General features: G+C 37.5%; 1 protein-coding gene across 4 annotated transcripts in view; it reads right to left on the reverse strand.

Moving 5' to 3' along the window:
- The window catches only part of LOC149088496 (rho guanine nucleotide exchange factor 17-like), a 208,340-nt gene that overhangs the window by 91,174 nt on the left and 91,524 nt on the right, over positions 1–25,642 (reverse strand). The window lies entirely within an intron of this gene.

Genomic DNA, 25,642 nt, shown 5'->3' on the forward strand with positions numbered 1-25,642 from the left:
CATTGATACAATACAAAACAAATAACCATTCAATAATTGTAATACACACGCATGATCGTGCGTAACACTCGTTGGAGTCGGAAGGTATGAAACAGCGGTTGCAGAATAAACAAAAAAATGGGTTAATATGGGGTATGGTCCCCTCTTACAGATATACAGGTCTCGCAGCGTGATTTCATACTTGAAATAAGGTAGTTTATCATTTCCTGTGTCAATTGGTCCCACTCGTTCAGCAACGCTGTTTTCATTCCCTGGATGGTTCCCGGAGGGGGGTTGCGAGTTGCAATTGCCCTCCCCATAGCGTTCCAGACATGCTCTATAGGGTTAAGGTCTGGAGATCTGGCTGGCCAATCCATCCGGCGAATATCCTCACTCTCTAGAAAATTGTCGAGCAGAAGAGCTCTATGTGGCCTCGAGTTATCGTCCATTAAAATTAACTCAGCGCCAACTGCACCCCTGAAAAGGCGAACCTTAGGGTCCAAGAACTCATCCCTATACCTCACACCAGTCACAATGCCTCTTTCAAAGACATGGAGAGGCGTGCGGCCATTCAACATGATGCCTGCCCGGACCATTGAACCTCCTCCGCCATAATGGTCGATTTCGCGAACATTGGAGGGTAGGTAGTGGGTCCCTGGTTCTCTCCATATGAACGTACGGCGAGAATCGGTGCTTAGGATGAACCGGGACTCATCAGTGAAGAGAACGGTCGCCCAATGATCCATACTCCAATCTCTATGCTCTCTGCACCATGATTGTTGGGAATAGTGCGAGGTTACGTTTGTAATCCCTCTGGTCACCTCCAGATGGCGAAACTGATCCGTTACGTGACTTTTCGCTTGTCTTCTTTTCCCTTGTATATTTTTTCCCTAGTATGATATGTTCGTTCGACACCTACGTGTACGCATGTCTCGCTTTTGTATTACGTAAAATGAAATCGTTTCTTCTACGCATTTGCTCTCCCAATGAAAAGCTATTTCGGCCCCGACAATGATAAATGCATTCTCCTGCACGTAGAAGTGAGCGGGACGCTAACAGCAGGTCTTCTTGCAAACAACCCTCTCTCATGAAGTCTTTTGGAAACAGTCACCCTTGATACACGGGTTCCTGTGACTGCATACAAGTCACGAGAGAGATGAAAAGCTGTAGCACTCCTGTTACGCCTCGCTATAATCGACAAATGGCGATCTTCTCTGGCCGTCGTGGCTCTTGGACGACCTTGCCCAGGCTTTCTCTCGATGGATCCGGTATCCTGGAACTGTTTCCATAAGTTACACACGACGCTGGGCGTCAAATTGAATGCTCTACAAATCTGGACTTGAGATTGGCCTGCTTCTAGCCTCCCCACAATTCGCCTCCTCATTTCATCATCTAAACGTTGGTGGTTACTCATTTTTACTGTTACAATTTGAAATTAACCGATTGCTGCAAAATAACACCAAGAAATTCGCCGAGGTGTGCAAGCGAACGAAATGCGTCTTAACTTACGCGCCTGTTTCTCTACTACTTCACCAAACACCAACTCTGGCCATATCGCTATATTGCAATTTACTGCCATTAGTGAGATGGGTTGGAAGTGAAGGCGCTGTCTATCGGTGGTCGCCTCGAGTTCGTTAGGGAAAATATCTTATCAATATCCTCCTCCCTTGGGTTCGAACCCGGGACCCTGACAACAACCTTCACGATGGTAGACGAGCATCTTACCACCATGCCACTCGGGCACCCTGCTTCTCTACTGGCTCCGCCTACACACACGTGTACGCTTACGTATTTGACGTACAAGATTTGCATTTTTGTCTAGAAGCTGTGGTTTTACATTCAGTTCAGTTCTTTTCATCAAATTCGATAAAATATGCAAATTCTCGTAATTTATTTCACCAGTGTATATATGGAATCCTGTTTTTTTTCTCTATAACTTTCGTTTCACGCAATGAAATGAAATGCAATTTTTTCACCGAAAAGGAAAAGCATTTTTCCAATAATACAGTGGAAAACATCCCCTAAACGGATACTCCCCGTTAATGGAGACCTCCCGTTAGCGGGAACTTTTCTGATTCTCCGGTCCCGTGGAATAAGGCTTTAATGTATTTCACACTCCCGCTAACGTTACTAGTGGACACTCGCGCTAACGAACGAGCAATTTCACTCCCGATTCTCCGGTATCGTGGACTTTATGGGCTTTAAATATATTTCACACTCCCCGTTAGCGGGGAGTGGACCTTCCATAAACGGACACTTTTCTGATCCCCTGTACCGTAGAATAGGGATTAAATGTATTTCACTCCCCGTTAGCGGACACTTTTCTGATCCCCGGTTCCATGGAATAGGGTTTAATGTATTTCTCTCCACGTTAGCGGGCACTTTTCTGATCCCCCTGTACCTTTAATGTGTTTCACTCCACGTTAGCGGACACTTTTCTGATCCCCCTGTACCGTGGAATACGGCTTTAATGTGTTTTACTCCACGTTAGCGGACACTTTTCTGATCCCCGGTCCCGTGGAATAGGGTGTTAATGTATTTCAATCATGTTAGCGGACACTTTTCTGATCCCCTGTACCGTGGAATAGGGCTTTAATGTGTTTCAGTCCACGTTAGCGGACACTTTTCTGATCCCGGTAATGTAGAATAGGGCTTTAATGTGTTTCACTCAACATTAGCAGACACTTTTCTGATCCCGTAGAATAGGGCTTTAATGCATTTCACTCCCCGTTAGCGGACACTTTTCTGATCCCCGGTACCGTGGAATAGGGCTTTAATGTGTTACACTCCACGTTAGCAGACGCTCTCTTTTAGCAGACAGTAAAAGCAGGCAAATTTATTAATTTTTGTTGATTAATCCAGAATTTATTATGTTCAACGGTGATTATATGTATAATCCGAAGCTCGTATTAGTAAATATGATAATACCACTATCAATTACTTGATTAATTAACTGAACTTAACTATGGTTCAGGGTGGGGTTTTTTTGAACGGTAATGTTAGTTTTTTCTGCACATGTTGATACGTGTGAAGAAAGCCAACATTACAAGATTGATAATGTTGTTATATGAATGTTTTTATCTTCTTGACACTTATTTTAACACAATTTTTATTGCAAAATACATATAGTGCGCGTATCATGCACGGGTGAAAATAATTAATTGGTTAAATAGAGAGGATAACGATCAGAAATATTTCCATATTTGTCAAACTTTCCATTTTCATTTGAAAATTATGCATAATCACGGATAAAGGTGATAAAAAAATGTTACCCTAAATTTCAAATCAAACTTTCTTTATTTAGAAAATTGGTGATTATGCATAACCACCACACCAGTGTTCACTTTTACACACTCAGTAACATAAGAATTTTAATATTAACATTTATAGGGACTAATTGCTATCGAATCCAAACGTCGTATAAATGTGAAAGTCGTATACACGAGGCTGTAAATCATACCTTCCCATTAGTACTTAGAGACTCCCAGTTCAAAGGACAAATTTTTTAGTCCCATAGGTGTCCGTTATCGAGAGTTTCAACTGTATGAAGAAAATTTTTCGCAAAATAATAAAAAATTGTATATATAATCGCTGATTTTTTAAAATTTACGTGTCCCAAAAAGTTATTGAATAATCAAATGACTTTCCACTGAAAGAACTAAACTTTGTAAGAGTTGTGGGCCCAAATTATACTATTCAGTTTCTATAGCATGTTTCAAGGCGTTCGTGGATCTGAACTGTCGCCTATTGGAGTAGACTTGATAAGTGTATTGCTGAGATCAGGACTAATCGGTGGCCAGTCCAGTTGAGTCACATTTTTCATTTTGAAATAGGTTTTCCGCAACGTTGAACATTCCGCATGGGAACATTGCCCTGTGGTGAAAAGAAAAGAAAAGTTCTCGTTCCTCTAAAATGTAACCAAAAGAGTGAAATGATTTCCTAGTGCCTCTATGCATTTTTGTGCGTCCAGTCTCTTATCTGGGGTTGCTAAATATGCGTGTCCACTGGATGTGGATGTCGGCCATACCATCACAGAACCTCCATTCTGATGTCTGCTGAAGTATGAGAGTAGCTTTGCCCTCAGATGATGACAATAACTTGTATATGCATCGGGACATCTAAATTACATTCCTTTTCGTCATTTATATCCATTTCTCCCCATACGCGAAATGGTTTTTAGTCCACACTAACATCTCGACATGTGGTATGTTGGGTGGGTGCTTGAATGATTCAATTTTTTTGTGCTACCTCAAATTCTAAGCAAGATAGAAAACATTTCTTATCACAACGTTATTGAATAATTAGTAAATAGTAAATGAACGTACAGGGTGTGAAAATAATTTGGATACAGTTGTAGAAAACAATAGGCAAATAAGTGTTTAGATACCCGATATTTTTCTGGCAATGCATTGTTTACAGGTACCTTTCTCATTCGAATACAGTCAAACCTCGTTAATGAGTCACTCTTGGGAGAGCAAAAATATGACTTAGTAGGCGGAGTGACTCGTTAAACGGAATAAGCCATAGCTGTGTCAATTCCTGCCTGAGGAAAATTGGGACTTCCAAAAAGTGACCCGGTAAGCGGAGTGACGTGTTAACCGGGTGACGTACTAACGAGGTTTGACGGTATTTGGGCATGTTGCTTGTTGTGGCCTTGTATTTGTATATATTCTCTGAGCAAAATGTCATTAATTTTTTTCTTCAACAGCAATAAACATTTTTGAGATGGTATTATACGTTTCATTAATACTGGGGGATTACACTATAAAGTTTGATAAAAGTTCTTTTATAAAATTTGAAAAAGGCAACAAATAGGCGTACCGGTAATTTTCGAGTGAATGTATAACCAATAGGTTTATTTTTTTTTCCTTCAAATTTTGCAAAAAATTCTACCAAAATTTTATAGTGTAATCCCAGCCAAAAAATGATGTACACAAAATTATTAATGTTAATTTTATGAAATATAAAAGTTTTCGATTGCCCAAATTTTGATAATTCAAGGCGTATTATTTTCTACACATAGAGTACGAAGATCCATTAGAGATATGAACACCATTAAAAATATGACCAGCTTGCCCTATCATCTCAACGTGTTTAAATATTAACAAACCAATTTTGTATAATAATGAAAAAAAAATAGTTTTGTATAAAAAACAAATCAATTAATGTACGAAATACAAAAAAACAATTTCTTGTAATAATAAAAACAAATCAATTTTTCCAAAATATTCAGAAACCAATCTTTTATAAAGAAAGAGTTCAAAAAGTCAATCTCATATAATACATAAAAATTGGTTTCATATGGGAAAATTCAATTTTGCAATGGAAAAGTCAATTTGTGTATAAATATAAAAACTTACTATATTATATAGAAACAATTTTCAAATAAATTGTAAAAAAATATCAAAACTTTACTTAAATATTGATTGTATCAATATAATGGAATATTTTACGTCCAGGTGTACTTTATAAGTAGCCTATACAGTCGAATTCCGTTTTAACGAATACCGTTATAGCGAAAATTTCGTTTTAACGAACACTTTTCTAATCTCTCAGATAAGTTTACATACGGAGATTTTAAATAACCAGGAATTTTTGTATAACGAAATTTTGTTATAACGAAATTTTGTTATAACGAAGTGATTTCTGCGGTCTCTTGGAGTTCGTTATAACGAGATTCGACTGTATTTCATTAAAGTTTATGTGTTATTAATCATGAATAAGTACGTGTTATAGTCTCAGACTCTAGGTGGCGCTTTAACTTGTTTCACCATGGTTAACGTACCCATATTACTGTGTGTGACTACACCCCTTCCATTATTCTAGTTGCCGTATCCAAAGAGCTACTGAATTTGATATATAGGAATTTCCCATGTTCCGCATTTCTCTTAAATATTTATCTTTTTGCTCCCAGGCATCCCGAAATGATTCGGAGAGGTAGAAACTGATCGTCAGAGGCTGCATATTCGTCGTTAGCAGACGGGATGTTCAAATGTGATTTAATAAAGGTAGGGGGTTTGAAATAACGTTCAGGTATACTAAATCAGTCATACGCTACATGATGGGGAGCACCAAACTCCCCCTTCCCTCTGGTGAAGATTTCAACTTTCTTATACTATCTTGCAATATATTTAAGTTTTTAACAAAATTACAAAGCGAATGTCTGGAATTTGGCTGAAATGACAAGAAACTGAGATTTCTCGGGATGTGTACACCAACGGTAAAAATTTAAGGAACTATTATTATTCTGGTAACAAATAAATAAATAATAAACTTTTTTTTCTGAAAAAAAATATTATTAAGTTTAAGGACTCCTGTTTTACGGCCATTTGCATATGTGAAAACCTTTATCATTGCAGCCAGTTTGAAGATGGAAATTCAGAATCGCCTTGCACATTAGGTAAAGTCATATCTTCTTTCCATTTTATATTTTGTATTTGCTGGTAGATGTTCCAATTAACGACAACTACTCTTTGTTTGCTGCAGAACATGGGTGGCTATTATTTCCATAATTCATTAACAAATGTTTTACATATGCATTTCTTTCTTTTTTACCTTAAAGTTTGCAATACAGATTTTTTCTCACTATAGTTTGAATCACAAAGAAAGTAGTTATATATTTGTAATGCAATATTGAAACCTCTCTTTTGTGGACAGTGGTGGGACAAAAACTTCGTCCGTAAACGAGGGGGGTGACCGTTAATCGGGGGTTGGAAATGCATACTTTTATTATACGGGAGAAATTATAATTTAGCCGTAAAAGAGGTCACCGCATCTGAGGAGTGTCAGTCAAGAAGGGTTTTACTGTACTTCAATACATTTATTTCATGTGAAATTTTTTTAGTCTCCGTACGTCATCTTTAAGGCCCTGTATATCCGGTAAAATTCAAAATGATTTTTCCGGTTTTCTATACGCGTCATTAATTATGAAGAAATTATCAGCTTCAAGAAAAAAAATCATGCATTTAAGGGTCAAACAATACAGTTTACGTCAAGGTTTTTAAATTTTTAAACCTACTAGGCTAGGGTTGCAGGGCCACTCTTTTCAGACGCAGGGCTCTTTGAGAAATTAATTCCGTTGCTCGTTACCCTGATTTTATATATTACGTGAGGGAGGAGAATTCGGCATTCAAAGATTCGTTATTCTAAGAATAGTGAAGGGATGCAGGACAATAAGTTATGAAGCTCTTTTTATATTTGCAGGAATTCCTCCAATTGATATGAATATATCTTCGACCACAAGCTTTCTCGAAGTTCCATCACTTCATGAAATGACAACGTTGTTGAAAATGGAATACTTAGTGGGTCGATAATCCCTCATCCGGCTGCCAGAAAACCGATGCCAATTAACAATTTTGATAGGCTAATCCAGGAGAAGTATAATATTGTGTGTTACACTGACGGAAGAAAAATATACGGCAAAGTTGAATTGGCCTATGATCCCTATCAACAAGGGATTGAAATTTCACATCATCTCAATTTCGCATTTGTGATGGCTGCTCGGTTTTCCAAGCGGAACTCCTTTGCCTTAATCTTTCTGAAAAAAGTTGTAGAATTTTCCAAGCTCTACTGTCCAAATACGACTGTTTTGTTATTCATATTATTATTATTGTTTCTATTATTTTTATTATTAGTAGCATTTTAATTATTATTTATTATTATTTTTCACGGTAAATACGAATGCTGATTGTAGCATTACATATGGCCCTATGTTATACTGTGTGGCGCATGAGGAAATGTTTTTGTAACAAAAATTAAAAAAAATAAAAGATTCGTGCATTATTACAGAATATGCAGGAATGCTGCAAAATATATGCTCACCAATGAAAATTCAGAATTAGTGAAAGTAAAAAAACTCAAAACTAATGAAAATTCATAATGCATCAGAGATAAAAATCCCAGAACTGATAGAATTAATAAACTGATTCAGAATTAATGAGAAAAGTAATTCCAGAACTGATGAAAACTCACAATTTGAAAGAAAAAATCCCAGAACTGAGGAAAATTCAGAATTGATGAGGAGAAAAAATCTTAGAATAGATGGAAATTCAGAATTAGTGAGAATGATAATTTCAGAGCTGTTGTTGAATCAGTAGAAACTCAGACAACCTTGTTTACTAATTTAAAATTTATTTTTGATATATAAAGTACATTTCTTCTTCTATTACCCACCCTAAATGCGGGCACCCCCCCCCCTCCGAAATCTCGGGGCCCGGTGCGACCGCACCTGCCGCACACTCCTAATAGCAGCTTCCTAGGGTTGTTAAGGAAATCTTGGTCGCATATCTGGTATTACTGCTAGTAGCTGTAATAAAGTAGGGCGGGGATTTCATGATGATGACATCTACATTCGAACTAGTTCCCTTCATTGCCCATCGATATTAGATAATAACTATTATTTTTATTACGATATTTATATTCATGTTTGTGAAATGTATCATGTATGATACAATATTTTGTGCCGGAAATATTATAGAATACTTCAGTGACGGAGAAGAAAAACACACACAACTAAAATCATTTCTTGGGAGAAAAATCGACTTTTTCTTTTTTCCCCTAGACATTTCTTTTTCCCTCATTGCTTAAATTTATTAGCACAATTCTTTACTATTGTTGAAAGTTTTGAAAACATCGAGGAAACTTTTCCTTTTTGTATAAGAATTCTTCCCGTGTTTGCTAGAAGAAGATTCTTATATAGGGAATTATTGCCTCCATTTTTTCCCCCCTTTGATTTCGGATTTCTCACGCTTGCGAAAATATTTTTCTATCATTTTTCAGTGTTCGCTTTAATTTTGTTTAAAAAAAAAACATTTTAAAGCATATTGAAAAAAAAATGAAAATAATTTCTTTTCCCCTTCAAGTGTGAGCTTCATTCTTTATGCATGGCGACTTCTGTTTATATTCTGCATCATCGAAGCTTTTTTTTTTTCTAATAGTATTTCCACTTGATTGCGTTACAATAACTTCACGAAGACTTTACTTGAATACATGATTGGAATGATTTAGCGTGAAAATTCTTTCCAGTAGTAGTAGTAGTTAAAGTGTACATCTCTCAGTTATTTAGTAAACTAAATTTATTTTGTACCTTGAAATTGTTCAGACGTGCGGAAACTTAATTTTACAGTTATTATTTGCTTATCAATGCGATGGAAGCTGGAATTCCAGTTAATAGATTCAGATTTTGAAAGATAATTAAATTGAGTAGTACCGTAAACTCTCTGGGGTTACTTAGACCCAAAAAGTGAATATTTTGCACATTTCGTACCCAAAGGATAGTCTTAAAAACATTAATTATGTTGATAACTTAATTTTTACTCTTTTTGTGATATTTTTCTAAGATTCTAAATTATTTTTTTTGCAAACCAAGCCTTTAATTTTGTGTATATTTAATAGATTAGGGGCCATTAAAGTATTACGTAAGCAGATTTTCAACCATTTTTGACCCCTCCCCCGGCAGCAAAATTTCGTCAGCAGCTTAAAATATTTCATATTTTCAAAAAGGGTGGTTGATGACGTAAGATACCTTCAAACCCCGCTCCCCCCTTGTCATCAAAAGTAAGCAAATCCGAAACCCCCTCCCCTCCGAATGACCCCTTATTGTGAAATTTGACTTCAAGTAACCCCCGGGTTTGGGTTATTTGGACCGAAACTACATTTCCCATGCAATAAACAATTGAAATAAATAATGCGGTAAAAAGTAGACCTATGATCACAGCAAATAAAACCCCCTAGAGACGTTTTAGTTGCAATAATGTTTATGTAGTTTGATACTAGATTTGAAAACGCACCATAAGTTCTGTGATGTTGAATGAAATATTTTAGCAACCCCTTTATAGCTCCCTAACTACTCCCGATAAGGATAATAATGTATGAAAATGCTAGAAACTGGTTTGGAACTGACAACGGTCCCCCTTGTCATTAGTTTTGGAGGACTAATTCAATTTTTATATCGCTCTAGTAAAAATTACTGAATGACCAGGTCCGTTTAATAAATCATTCTTCAATCTACTTCTTAGACCTACTTAGTGGGAAGCTATAAAGCATAACACTAGGGAAAGACCAACGTATGTAGACCCAACATTGCAAAAAGGAACCACGGTTAAACGCGTTTAGGAACTATATGAAGTTCCTTCATTAGTAGCAAAGAAAGAATAGAGAAAGTACTCCTTATAGCGGGAGTTACTCGCTGTTGTAGGAGCCAATCACAAACAGTGATGCTGATGGAGAAAAAATAATTATTGTAGGAACTGTTGCCAGATTTTTGAGAAGGGTTTTAAGGTTTAGTTCCCATAGTTTCCCAAACATTTGTTCCATCGCCCCCTTATTTCAAAAATTTCTCTTCTCATCACCTCCCAACTCAAGCCATCCTATCGGATCCTATACAAAACCCAAAGCTTCTACCGCCCCCCTGGACCATTCCACTTTGGGAAACACTGTTGTAAAGCAACAAAAAAGAAATAGTATCTGCCTTTCTTTTGATTGGAATGTACTCAATGTGATTCTTTTTTTACCATACTCAACTTGATGTTCCCTACCCTGTTTGATGCGAGGCCTTCTCCTCCCTTGTTGAAACTGTTTGGATGTTTATTGACTTTTTTTGGTTTCATGGTAAAAATAATGAACCAATTTTGAAAGAGCCCAGTTTTGTCTGAAACGTGACACCGCGGGTCCCTTTCGAGAGAGCTTTGTTCGCTATTGTCAATGGCGTAGCCAAGTTCATCGAACATGGAATTTCTATCTGACACACACACACACACACAACACGCACAATATGCTCTTGCATGTTCGATAGAAATTCCACAGAGAAATGTTTACTAGGTGCATGCACGATTAAGAAGTAATACAGTGAGCGCTCGTCATAATGACACCACGTTATAGCGACAATGTCCTTAGAACGAAGTCCTAAATGTTTTGACATAACGACCTACCTACATGTTTTCCTGTCAATACAATGATCACCAGATGTAAAGTCAGTTTTCGACGGAATTAGGGGGGGGGGAGGTCGTTATAGTGAGTGTCTACTGTAGTAGATAGCTTTGATTTAACGTTGTTCAAGCAGTTTTCCAATATAGTGGGATACTTCTTTTAGAAACGGCAAATATTCAGTTCCCAAAACCCTCCCCAGCGTGGTCCAACCCCTCGGGGTAAAACGCTTACATCCCTCTTGGGACAGAGCGTGGACCATGTCTGGACTTACAGTTCCCAAAACCAAATTCGCTTATCACATATACAACCGAGTTGTTGCTTATAAAAGTCTGCCGAGTTGTTGCTTCCGAATTTGAAAGACTGATGGCAGCGCTTCCCGAACACAGAACATGCATTCCCGAGAAACAATGCTTCGGTAGAAATTCTTGAGAAGAATTTTTACGAGGGGCATGTGCGGTTTATTAGTAGTTCCCAAAACTAATAGGACATGTAGAAGAATGGGATCAATATCTACTTGACTTGGGTGCATTAACAACTTCATACAATTTGCAGATTAGAAAACCTTAAAATAAGTTTTGTATAGTTGATTAGAAATTAGGTAATGTTTGCATCATATTGAAATGATTATAGAGTACCATGTGCATAATAAAGTTCGCCACGGTCCAGACCCATTGGAGATAAACTAAAATTGCCCGACAGTGTTCGTTTCGAAAGAAAGAAAAGCCTCTTCATCATATCCATGCCGATTCGAAAACACACATTAGTGAACTAAAGAAAATACCCTTAATAGAGTATATTTAATAGAAACTACTTTAAATTGTAAGTAGCCTTTTATGGGCTAGGAAATTATAGTGGATCCAGTATCAAGTAAGACCAGTGGGTATTCAATTGATGGTATCTGGACCTCCAGAGGTCCAGGCTTTTTTACGGGGGGGGGGGGGTCCAGGATCCAATTGTAAAATTGTAAATAAATCTCATAAAGTTCAAAAAACGACTAATACATGTGTAATACTTTAACGGAACAGGTTTAATTAAATTTTAATTTAATTAAACCTGTGCTTTTGTACGTTGGTAGACTGCAGCAGTAATATAGATATGATTTGACAAAAAATTGCACTTTAGCGACCTCTCTCGACAGGAGTATAAAACATTTTTTTAGTTCTCTTACAGTCCAGTAGATGGTATTACTATCGCATCCCAATTAATAGTATTGGTCGTTCATTATGCGAGAACGTTCTCGCTGAGGATGGGTGTAATTTTATTCTGCTATAAATGGGTGAGTTCATGGCAGACACAAATATTTCTGAGGGGGGGGGGGGAAATGGGTCTATGATTCAAAGTGGGCGTCCATGCCAGATAACACGATTTCCGGGAGAGGGGAGGGGTGCAAGACAAAAGGTATTTGGGAACCGCTGAGTTAGAAGAGGACCATGCTCTTACCAGATAAAATGACATTATCATAAGTTATAAACCGCATATAGGTACACATCATGCTGTTGCTGGTTGGTGCGAAGCACTCCCGCCTTCTTCGTCTTGGTTTATCTACTTAGGTAGAGATTTTGATCAGTTAATGGCAAGATTAAAAACAAGACGGTGCTATGTACATCATACGCATATGTGCTTGAATTTTCCACTCACACACTTGTTCCTTTATGTCAAATTAATAAGTGGGAATTAATTTGAACTTTGGTGCTGGAGAAGGATGTTTAGAATTCCAAATTTACAGCTAAAAGGACTAATAAATCAGTTATCGAAAAAGCCAAAGCTGACCAGAAGCAAAAGTCGCTAAACAGAAACTATCTCACTTTGGCCATATAATGCGAACAGAAGGCTCATTAGGAAAAAAAAAATGATATTGCTTAGAAGAATTGAAGGAAAAAGAGGAAGACCGAACACCAGATGGATAGAGGAAGGCACTGTCTGCTGGTGGTCGCCTCAAGTTCGTTAGGGAAAATATCTCATCCATAGCCTCCCTCAGGCTCGAACCCAAGGACCGTGACAGCAACCTTCACGGTGGTAGACGAGCATCTTACCACCACGCCACTCGGGCGCAGGAGTTACTGCTGATCATCACACGGCAGGCTTGTGTTCATACTCATAAAGAGGTTGGTGCGGTAACCCCTCGATGGGGAAAACTCCCTGCGGGAGTAATTTTTTCTGCGGTCATGTCGCCGTTTCTCTTGTACCGCTGTGTCAGGAAAGTTTTCGGACAAGGACGAACCGGGTATCGAACTCGTGACACCTCTAAACATCCTTTGGTACTTTAGGCGAGTATCTTATCGACCTGGACTACTGCACCTCTTGATGTTTTATAAATTTTCCAAGTGCGTGGAGGACTTTTCGCCCACCCTGAATTATTCAAACCGTACTCCGATAGGACGTACTTGAACAGCTATGCCTAGGATGGATAAAAATAGAACTCATAATGAAAAATGTGGTAGTTTTACACAACTCAAAAAAAAAGAAAAATTAATAATAATAATAATTACGCGCACGCACTGTTTGCGCCACATTTTATGTAAGTGGAGTTTTAATTATGTAGCGCCATCTATGAGTAAAATTTTAAACTATTATCTGAAATCTTTAATAAATAAAAAACCCTACGCGCGCGTCATAATAAGTATTGTTCAAATCATACTTATGCCAATCGGTGTTTTAATAAAAAAAACCACATTAATTTTGGACACTGTTCGTGTCACATTTCATGTGCTGAGTTTTCATTATGTAGTGCCATCTGTGAGTGAAATTTTCAACGATTATTCAAAATATATTTAAAATTACACTTTTTAGGACAATCTTAGTCAATTTTTCTTTATATAGCACCATCTGTGAATAAAATTTTGAACTATTATTTAAAATTATTTAAAAAAAAAACCTCTACGTTATAATACGTATTTTAATTCAAATCACAATTTTTATGCCAATCGGTTCATTTTTTATTCTATTTTTAAAATGAATTGTATATTTTCCACCTATTCTGCATTACGCTGAACCTCAAAGTAACTCGACGGATCTTCAATGAAACATATGTAAATAAGATTACCGTCACGTTCACATGAGACTCCATATATCGCTCGAACATGAACAGCTCTTTCAAAGCAGCTCAAAAGTAATTCAAAATGAATTATTATTCTTCCAGGCAACCAAGAAAGAGAAGTACAAGTGTGAGAAAAATTGAAATGGATGACGAAAGAATACGAGATTAAAGTTCCAGCTCCGCACATAGCATATTTCGAACACTTTTCACTGCCGGAAGACATATTCGATTGCTTAGGCTTCGTCCCACACGAGGTAAACCTTTGATTAAGTATGTATATAGAAAGTGGAAAAGCTTCTCGAGACTTGAATTTCTCAACGTATAACGAGATTCAGATTAAAGCTCCGTATTTTTCGTCGTACGTGGAAAATTTTAACGAAGGAAGTTATTCTCAGTTGAATAATCATTACTCATTCACCATTCGCCATATTGACGGGTTAAAGTTACAGTGGTGTAAGTCAATAATCTTCATTTTGAGGAAAAGAAGGTTTTTCTAGAATTGTTCTTATAGGTTTCCCCATGTTTAAAAATTTTGTGATTTCATAAATTTAGAGGCAAAGTATTGAAACTGTTGACTTAGTACTTAGTTCATTTTTTTCTTTGAAAATTTCAGATTGCATTTCTGGAGTGACTTAGTCAGAATTGTTGAAAATGTGACTTACTTACACCACTGTAACTTTAACAAGCCCATATAATCGTTACAAAATTCTCACGTACTATAGGGTGAGTAAGAAAAATCCATTTAGACTCTGAGAGGCATAACTCTTTCCCAAAATTACCACGTATATTTTCCTATATGTATTACGTGATGCCCTGTTGAGAGATGCATAACTCTTTCTCAAAATGTCACGTATATTTTTCTATACGTGATGCCCTGTTGAGTTTTGTACTCGTATTCTCACCTATGCGAATAGTATGCATAGAGACTTGGAATTAAATTATTTGAGATTTCTTTTTCAAAACGGGAAGTTGAAAAATCTAGCAATTTACTTGTATTATTTCGATAAATTTGTGTAAAAATAAATATTAAAAAAATTGCGAAAAGTAACATGCTGCAGATTCGAAAAGCATTTTTCCTTCTTCAAAACAATATGATATAGGCTACACTGATTGCCTGGGGCTGCTCCTGAAGAGGGTGCGAATACATACTCCTTCCGGGAAAACTTTCAGCAATTAATTTAATTCTTCAAATGGATTTGATACCAATTTAATGAAATTGAATTATTTTTTTAAATGAATTTAAATTTAAAAAAAAAAATGAAACACTTTCGAAAGCGTAATTACATTGTTCAACAAATTATCATGAAGCCTTTGTTTAAATACATTCAAAAGAGTTTATTTATATTTCTATGACCTTATGTTGATAAAAAAAAAAGAGATTAATAAGATAGAATGTAAAGGTAATTAATATATTAACTAATTCTTTGTGCTATTTTATATTAAAATTTTAAAAAATGTGAAAGACTAATTTTATAACGACATAAATTGTTAAAAATCGTTAAAAATTTAATGACGATTGCCATGTGCCAACAGGCAATTTGGCAACAAGCAATTTTATTTCTTGTAGAACTACTGTGGAAAGACGAACCTAGTCCCTTGAGGTCACTGTGGGGGGGGGGGGGGATGTTCCTAATCTATGCACAGTCAAACCACCTGTTAACGGACACCTTATGCTGCCGAACAATAATTTACCCTTATATAATAAAAGTATGTATTCCAAACCCCTGATTAACGATCACTTCTCTCTTACGGACGAATTTATAATTTGACAAATCGACATCGAGTTCATGCTCAGTTAAAACGGGAGCAAATAGACAAGATTTCTAATCTCATGTAGAGACAGTGACGTGTTTACAGAGGAGTAAGTGGGCTATAATAGCCCAGGGCGGCAAATTTGAGGAATGAGTGGCCAAGAAAACTAGTAGAATGAGAGGATTTATAAGCCTCAATAGTTCTCTGCTTAGAGAGCAAGAGATTGAGTCAGTGAGTGAGCAAAAGAGTGACCTAAAGCGTGTGCAAGCACGCGGATGGCTAAAAGAGTGACCTAGGGAATGTGAACGATCTAAAGAGTGGCCTATAAAGCAAAGAACCATGTCAGTGAGCGACCAAAAGAGCGTGTGCAAGCATGTGAATGACTGAAAGAGTGACTCAGATGGTGTGTGACGTGGGAGTGACCGATTGAGTAACTAACGGCCATATTCACTGACAGAGTTTAACCCGATCAAAACATCATCTTTATAGATGATGATATATTAAGATTTATAGCCTGTACCCAGAGGAAGTATCGAAAGGAAAACGAATACATTTCAACAAATCGACAATGAGTTTATGCTGAGTTATAACGAAAGCAAATACAGTGGAACCTCCTCTAACGGACACTTTTCTGTTCCCCAGTATCATGCAATAGGGCTTTATTGTATTTCACTCGCCGTTTGGGACACTCTCGGTAGCGGACAGTAGCATCAGACAAACTCCAATTTTTTTTTTCTCCAAACTATAATTTGTGAATATTTTGGTCATTAAACCGATAACTTATCATATTTAATTAATATTATGTTTAACCCCAAGCTCGTGTTGGTAAAAATATGACAAACCGTCAATTAATTATTTCATTTTCTATGGTCCAGGATGCTGATTCCAAATAATAATGTTGGTTTTGTTTACACATGTTGATACGTGTGAAGAAAGCCAACATTACAAGACTGATGATGTGGTGTTATGAATGTTTTCATCTTCTTCACATTTATTTTTAATTAACTTGACTTTTATTTTAAAATATGTGTAGCGCACATATCATGTTCAGATAAAAAACATTGATTGGATGAAGAGAAGAAGAATTATAAGTTTTTCCCATAGTTATCAGACTTCCCGACTTTATTTGGAGACTGTGCATAATCATCGGTTAAAGTGATATAAAATGTAGTAGGGGGGGGGGGGAATTTAATCAAACTTTCTTTACCGAGAGGATATGTGTTTCATTTTAACATTGAAATAAATAACAAGTAATTTTAAAATCAAACGTCGTATAAATGTGAAAGTCGTATAACCAAGGTTCCACTGTATATCGTACCTCCCCATTAAGGAACACTCCCCGTTAGCGGACAATATTTGGTCCCGTGGGTGTCCGTTATCGAAAGGTTCTACTGTATATAATATTTCTAACCTCACGTACAGATATTATTGACTCAGGTGTAATATGACATGGCATAATTTGTTGATTGATTCGGGAAGATTGAAATGTGATGGTAAAAATTTAATTTTTCAAAAAAATATGAATCACACCAATATTTCGACACCTCATCTCTCGCCTTCGGGTTACAGAAATATGTCACGTGAAATTTGAGTTGTAAACGTTTCTTTTTCGATTAGCGATAGTACATGTTTTCTATTTCGGTCGAGAAAAAGAAACACCATTACCTACCTAAACTATTTCGCGGTTTGCTTACATTGGTACCTCGTGTTATTAGCATGTTGTGCTTAGATTTGACACTGTCGTGAACATGTCTCAGGAATAACGTCAAAAAATGTAGTCAAGTATCAAAGAAACATTAATTTAGAATGATTGTGGCTGGAAGTAATAAGTGAAGGATTTATTGAAAATAATGAATCTGTTTTTCATTTTTGTTTTCAAAAAATGTTAAAAAATTGTATTTTTTAGTTTCGTTTTTGAATTATTCATAAAAATAATAAAGCCGAAATTAAATATGAACCATAATCTAAAAGGGCATTAAATAATACGTAAAAAAATTTAGTCGTAGAAATTAATTAACGGATTAATGTAATTAATTTCAGGGAAAAAACGAAATTTTCTAACAGATAATAAGTATCTTTTATTGACTATTAATTAAGTAATAATTATCTTTTATTGACACACATGTTATACACGTACACAATCCCATACAAGCAATTTCTTATCTTCTCCATCCAGCTCGTACGGAGCAGCATCGAACAGGAAAGCCTATGGGAGTCTATAGACTCGGTACGCTCTGAGAAAATACATTTACCTCAACAGTCAGTCAGTCTAACACAGCGGTTCTCAACCGGTGCTCCGTGTGCACTTCCCAGGGGCTCCACTGCCGCTCGAGGAAAATAAAATGAAATCACATGAATTTCATATATACAATCGAAATCGATTATAACGCGATATCGAACATTCGGCGAAATTTTGTCATTATAACCAAGGTGGCGTTACAACAAAGGTTTCCAAGACCTTTTAAGTATGAAAATATAATAAGATGCAATCAAGTAGTGTGCATGAAGTTGGTGGTTTTATGATAATTCAGGGGTGACCATAATTGATCAGGAAAATTTCGGGACATTGAGATCATAAATACTGGACGTCGCCAATTCCCGCTAAAATGTTCGAATTGTGAGACAAATCATCACCAGTTCCTTAAAAATAAAAATTGACGAGAAAAAAAAAATTGGACACGACCAAATTAGTACGACCGTCTTGATGGCATCACAGGCCCACGGGCAAAAGTGATTTTTTTCGGGACTTTCTACTTGGCTACAGAGAGAGAGAGAGAGAAATACCTGCTACCCAATTTCATACTCACTGCAGGGCCGTCATTTCAACTTTTTCCAGGGGGGGGGGGGGCAAAGCACATGTACTCAATGCATGTATATATATATTTGTATATATATGTACCATTTTTAGTGTATTTTCAAAAGCCAGGGGGGCAACGGCCCCCCCCCGCCCCTCTTAAATGACGGGCCTGACTCACTGTCTAAAATTATACCAGATCTCACTTTCACGAGGCCCTTGATGCACTTGTTGTTCCCGAACCGTGCCCGGGTGAGCCCATGCGCTAAGACGGCATTGACCATGGCAAATATGTGACATGTATAATATTGATATTTGTAGTCATAATTACACGCGCGCGTCTTCTATTTTAGTGAGGGTTATGAATTAAAGAAGTAAGCTTTGTTGAAAAGAAAGGACCTTTTTAAAAAGAAAAAGAAAAAATGCGAAGAAGCACAAGATCACGAAATTTTCTGTGTAGTAGTCATATTATCACCCTAATTATGGTACAACGGAATAACAACAAAAATACGTAGTTATAATCCGAGGTCATTGCGTTTTAATCGACGTCATAAGCGAGGCCAATTAACATTATTGTCTATGTAAATTAGTCAGGGCCGCCAATTAATGACGTTATAACCGAGTTGTGGTTGCAAACGAAGTCGTTATAATCCAGTTCAACTGTATACAGTCGAATACCGTTGTAACGGAAATCTCGTTTTAACGAATACTTTTTTAATCCCCTAAATAAGTTGACATAGGAACAATGCTAGGTAACCAGGAATTCCTTTATAACGAAATTTCAATATAACGAAGTGGTTCCTCCAGTCTCTTGGCGTTCGTTATAACGGGATTCGACTGTATATACATGTATGTCAAGAGGTCTGCGGAGCTCCGCCATAGAAATTATATACTAAATAGGTGAGTCAAAAAAGGTTGAGAACCGCTGGTTGAAATAGATTAGAAAAAACGTATTTTCCAGGTTGCTCGAAGGAATAAAATGTTAACAACCACTGCTCTAGAGATTTCGGAATATAAAATTTGGCTTTCCAGAAGAGAAACTTCGAAAACTAGGTCAAAGTAACGCAAAGACATGCAAACGAAGCAAAGCTGATAAAATAGAAGAATAAACGCAATTTGGTCCATATAAGCGCATCCGAGACATAGGAAAGCATTTCTTATATTACGGTGCGTCTTCTTCACCCCCCAGTCCGTCTCTCGGAAACGAAATGGTATCCACACAACATTGAAGAGAGTCTGCCTTATCTTATTCCGACATACGTAAATTTTTGAGGACGAGAACTGGAAAAGAGAGGAAATGATCAAACTCGATTTTTCAAGCCGTTTCCTTCTTTCGTACATGTATTGGAGAATATTTTTACGTCCTCAATACTGATAATCCTATAGGAAATTTTAACGAATAGGGAGCTGGGGGGAAAAATATGTAAGGGTTTTTATAGGGATTTCCATTCATATAAAATCATTTTTCAGAATATTTTTGTACCATCTATAATATACCCGGCACTTTGACCGAGTTTTCTCCAATTATTGGGAGGACTGAAAATGGGACAAACCATTATAAAAGAATAAATTATTATACATATAGTTGCAGCGTTAAAGAAGTGACAAACCATTGTAAAGGCTTGTGCATGCTTGAAACGAAATGTTAGAGAACCACGGAAATCTAAGTTGTATATACATTCCAAAATTCATTGTTGAGGTCCCTGGAACCACTGTTGCGCAACAGTTTCTCTTTGCCCATTTCAGGCACTTTCCCAGTTCTCAAAAAGTTTTAAAGTAGCTTATCGTATAAGTCGGACTCAATTTTGAATACAGTCGAATCCCGTTATAACGAACTCCACGAGACTGTAGAAATCACTTCGTTACAATGAAATTTCGTTACAAAGGAATTTCAGGTTTTTTGCTTTGTTCCTATGTAAACTTTTCTGGCGGATTTAAAAAAAAAAAGTTCGTTAAAACGAGATTTTCGCTATAACGGTATTCGTTAAAACGGGATTTGACTGTATATGCAAAATTGGTCAACAGTCAGTCTATAACTGTAGATTCGTTTAGAGAACATACACACACAGACAAATAAACATACAGAAAATCAGTTTTATTACAATTTGACCAAAGGATGTATCCACAGTTTTTCCCAAATGGTGGTGGTCGGCTGAAATTGGTTTTCTGTGGTTAAAGACTTCTAGCCGCAAGAGCGAAGCGATCTTCCTGTCGAAAAAAAACTCACCACAGAGAGCAACAGGCCTACAACTGTGTAATTACTTCGCATTACATCGCACTTCACTCACAGTTAAAAAAATTCGATGGCAGATGGCAGCACTTTAACGAGGCATTACACTGAAACAAACTTCATGTTAGGTTCACAAACACATTCCGGCATGTATATAACCAGTTTCTTAGAAATTCCGTAGAGGCATGTGTACGAGGTGCATGTACGGCTAAGTAGTAGTAGTTTTTTCAAATGAAAATCATCGTTGAAGGTTTCAGTCCAAAATCACGTGATGGGGGGGGGGGGTTTCTATACAAAATTTTGATATTAATTTTTTCTTTTAACTCGGATTTTACTGTGCGTGCACAGAGAATTCTTTTTCCCCGTAAATTACTGGCAAACTGTTGATCCTACAAACATACTTTCAATTTGGAAAAAGTGTCCGAATAACGATTAGATTCCAAATTCATAAAAATTAAATTTTTATACGGACACCCTGCTCTCCAACTTTCAATGAGAAAGTCGGTGCCTGTCTACCCTGACGCCAAACAGGAAAGTTTCACATTCCTAAAAGTGCAATATTCGCCGAGATGCAGTCGATATAGTCACGTTATAACGAACGCCAAGAAACCGGAGGGATCACTTCGTTAAAACGAAATATCGTAATAAAGGAATTTCATGTTACCTAGCATTGTTCCTATATAAACTTATTTGGGGGATTAGAAAAGTGTTCGTTAAAACGAGATTTTCGCTAAAATGGTATTCGTTAAAACGGGATTCGACTGTATTTGAATCCAAATATCGGAGGAAAGTTGGGAAAGAACAGCTTAAGCTAACAACAGACAACTCTTCTTTCCCTCGTTTACGCTGCTCTTCCCCATTTTTTACTCCGTTTTCCGAATTTTGAAATCTCAGCGAATATTGTACTTGGAATTATTTTGTTGGCCTCAAAAGAGACAGGGCAAAAACTTTCGAATTGGGTTTTTTCACCACATGGTGTCCCTATGGAAAGTTATTATTTTTTTATAACTTTATAACCCCTTACAACATAAATGACGTATCTGAGTCCTATCCGTTGTTTGGGCACTTTTTGTGATTGAATGTATATGTCTTAGAACAGCGGTTCACAACCGGTGCTCCGTGTGCAATTCCCAGTGGCTCCGCGGCCACTCGAGGATAATAAAATAAATCACCAAAGGCCTAAAGGGTACCCCCATATAAATAATATACTAAAAAGGGTTCCTCGAAAACAGGCCGCCGAAAACAAGGTGCCGAAACAGGCACCGCCATGGAAATTTATACACTGAAAAGGGCTCCACGAGTCAGAAAAGGTTGAGAACCGCTGCTCTAGAATCAACGGTTTTCCAGTAAAATGCGGCAACTTTAACTTTTCTATGCACCCAGGAAATCGGGAGAACCCGGGTTCGAACCCCCCTTCGATACCACAGTGGTGGTCGGCTGAAGTTTGTTTTTCTGTGGGTTCCCAATTTCGAGGCGATAATGCGAGTCGATTCTTCCTTCCCCCCCCCCACCCACCCCGCTGAAAAGTCTCGCCACAGAGAGCAACAGGCCTACAACGGTACAATAGTTAAAACATTGCACTTCACTTATAATTATAAAAGTGGATTGCAGATGGCAGCACTAGACGCATTGCGCAGAAACAGACATCACTCCAGTTTCACAACACATACATGCCCAGCTTCTAGTGGCGGCACGTTGTTGAATGTTCAGCGGGAGGCGCCTAAACAAAATTTCATTTTACGATACTAGTAGTCAATATCCAGCGTCCACCACTGGATGGCGCTGTCCGCGTAATAGGGGAAAGAGCGCGACTGAGGAACTGGACTTTCGTTTGGCGGCTCAAACCAGACAGTCACGCGGTCCGATCGTTCTTGCAGGTTCTTTGTATATTTCGGTAGCAGGCAGTTGAGCAATCTATTGCCGGATGATACAATATAGGCTGGGCAAAAAGTCCGTAAAAACATCAAAACCGGAAAAATAACCAAAAAAAAAATTGTTTGCAGGGTTAAAGCAAATAACGATCAGAATGCCTCCAAATCATTTATTACGGCAGTATGTGTTCTACATGACCACCACCACTACAGGGGGATAACACGTTGCACGAGAGTCACAAATCCAGCAACGGCAGAGTGCATCAGGTCCATATACACGGTTTACAATGGTTAACTGATTGTGGGTTAGGAGCGCAAGTTCTTATAACCGTCTCATTTGCATATTTAAACTAAAGTCGTTCGTACCAGCGCCACCTATCGGCTGTTTTTGAGTTTTTTCCCTTAAATAAACACTCGTGAGCTAGCGATGCTAACCCTGCAAACCGTTTTTTACTTCGGTTATTTTTCTGGTTTTTATTCATTTTTGTAGTTGTGCAACTAATATTAGTGTGGTGAACCTCCCAAGCATTTTCTTCTCATTTTCAGACGAGGAAACTGGTGATTTTATGCACTGAACCCCTTCACGCACAGGCGTTTGACAACAAATTTAGATGACTTTCGGCGATGAAACTAAAAAAAAAATGGTTTCTATGTCCCTTTCTATTTCTAGCAGGGGACAAAACAAAAGATCAGAGCAGTAAATTTCACTTTCATGCGCACCTTCTCTCTTTCTCATCCTCTCTTATTTGTTCGGCTTTTTTTTCTCTCTCTCTCTCTCATAAATATACGTACAGCAAAAAGATACATTATATATGTGTGTGTGAAATACCATTGGACACGAGTATAAAAAGAATGGGGAGCGGAAAAAAAACTTCTCCATTCATAAGGTTATAATGAAACTTCGCGATGATGAAAATCTCTTTTATTTGCGTTTGGACGAGATATCTCGCTCATGATCGTTAAGGGGTTAATTCGTCATGGTGAAAAAAAAAACTTCATCTACTTCGAAAAGAAAAAAATAAGTAGAGCTATTCATTTTATTAAGTGGAATCGCAACTGAGCAACAAAAAGCCATCTGTCATTTGTAATGCTATGCCGAGCGCCTTTTATCCAAACCAATTGATTTTTTCGGAATCACTACAATGAATAATGTTGAACGCAATTGCATCAACGTACATTCTTTAAAATAAATAGGCCAAGGACTTCATTTATCGAAATTCGTGGGTTTTTTTTTAAAAGAATGAATACTATAAATAGCGTCGAGAGAATGAAAACCTCTCTCTCTCTTGGAGAGAGATTCCATTGAATAATTCAATGTCAGATCCACGAAATTCAGGTCAGCTTTGATCCGGATGCCATTAATTTCAGTGCCTGGAGTACATCGTTCACTGTATTGTCTGTGAATAGATAGCGAAGACCAGACATACACACACACACAAAGCAAGGAAAAACAGAGTAAATTCCTCACACAGAGGAGGATAAAGATGCATTAATTAAAATGTAATTGATAAGTTCTTGTTCAAGGACGGGGATACCATCACCATGGTTGAAAACTTTTATCAAGTTGGAAATGGCAGCCGTCAGATATATATTCAGGCGGGCAGAAATCAATGATTGTAATGGCGCGTATGAGCCCTTTTCAAGCGTCCCGTCGTTTTATTTCGAAACGGTTTCCCCTTTTAAGTACGAATTAAGATAAAGTGGATGTTTTTAAGAGGATAAAACCCTTTGACGGTTGTGAAATGTTTTATTCATTCAAACTGATACTCTTTGAAGTACATTTGATACCCCGTAGCTTAAATACATATATTATCAATTAATTAAATTGATCGGATTTCGATACAAATTTCGTTATTTCAGCAAGAAGAAAAGGAAAGAATGAAGTGTCGGTATTGGGAAATAATTTATAATTACAGTCGAACCTTCAGTTGTAATGTCACCATCCGTTCCGAAGAATTTCCGCGCAATAACGAGTTATTGCGTTAAACGGTTTTACCCGCACTTAACGCTGTTCTTTCCCAACCTTTTTGATAAGTTTTTCGAATTCGTATATCTGGGTTCCGAATTCGTGGGTTTGTTCCCCACAAACCGACAAAAAGAAAAAAAAAACACGACAAAAAAATTAGGTCAGAAAACAATTACTGTTCTTGTTGATATAGTGGTGTCATCTGTGTTGAAAACAGCTGTAAGTGGTGTTGCCAAGCGGGCGTGTAAATGCGCCCACATTTCCACAAGTTGCAGAATTCGGTAACCCTATTAAAAATACTTATATAGACACTATATATCGCTATCTAGTGAGCCGTTACAGTTTGAAATTTACGGATGAAATAGCTATATTTCATAAGATCTTTGACTGCGCAATGGAAAAACTGGTGTTAACAGGCGTCAAGGAAGCCCTTTTCGAGTCAGTGAAAATAATAGCGAAAAACCGGGACATCTGGCCACCCTATTCCATACAATGCAGACGTGACCGCTTAGGGGTCATTCAAGTATTACGTCAGCATCGGGGGGGGGAAGGGGTTTCGGATTTGCTGACTTTCAGTGACAAGGGGGAGGGGGGGGGGGGTTTGAAGGTTGCTAACGTCATCAACCACCCCTTTTTAAAGATATGAAATATTCTAAGCTGCTCACGAAATTTTGCTGACAGGGGGAAGGGGGGTCAGTGTTTTGCTGACAAGGGGGGGGGGGTCAAAAATGACTGAAAATCTGCTTACGTAATACTTGAATGGCCCCTTATCACAAGAGTTCTTAACGTTTTGTGTCCATACGGGGTGTGGGTCATAATCCCGACAGACGAAATCCCGACACGGTCAGAATCACGACAGGGTCGAAATCCCGACACGGTCAAAATCCCGACACCATCGAATTTAAAAATTCAATTTCGCCGTATAAGCCGCACTTTTCGATTTCTGTCGGGATTTGAATTTCTCGCGGCGAGGGGCGTGGGGGCGCCGATAAGAATGATGAATTGCGATCAAATAAAATTTTCAAATTTTAATTTTGTCGTATAAGCCGTACTTCGTGATTTCTGTCGGGATTTCCGTTTGTCGCTG

The sequence above is a fragment of the Pholcus phalangioides genome, unplaced genomic scaffold, assembly GCF_987345545.1.
Source record: "Pholcus phalangioides strain wild (caught in Gottingen) unplaced genomic scaffold, Ppha-v1.0 ptg000003l_1, whole genome shotgun sequence".
Lineage (NCBI taxonomy): Eukaryota > Metazoa > Arthropoda > Arachnida > Araneae > Pholcidae > Pholcus > Pholcus phalangioides.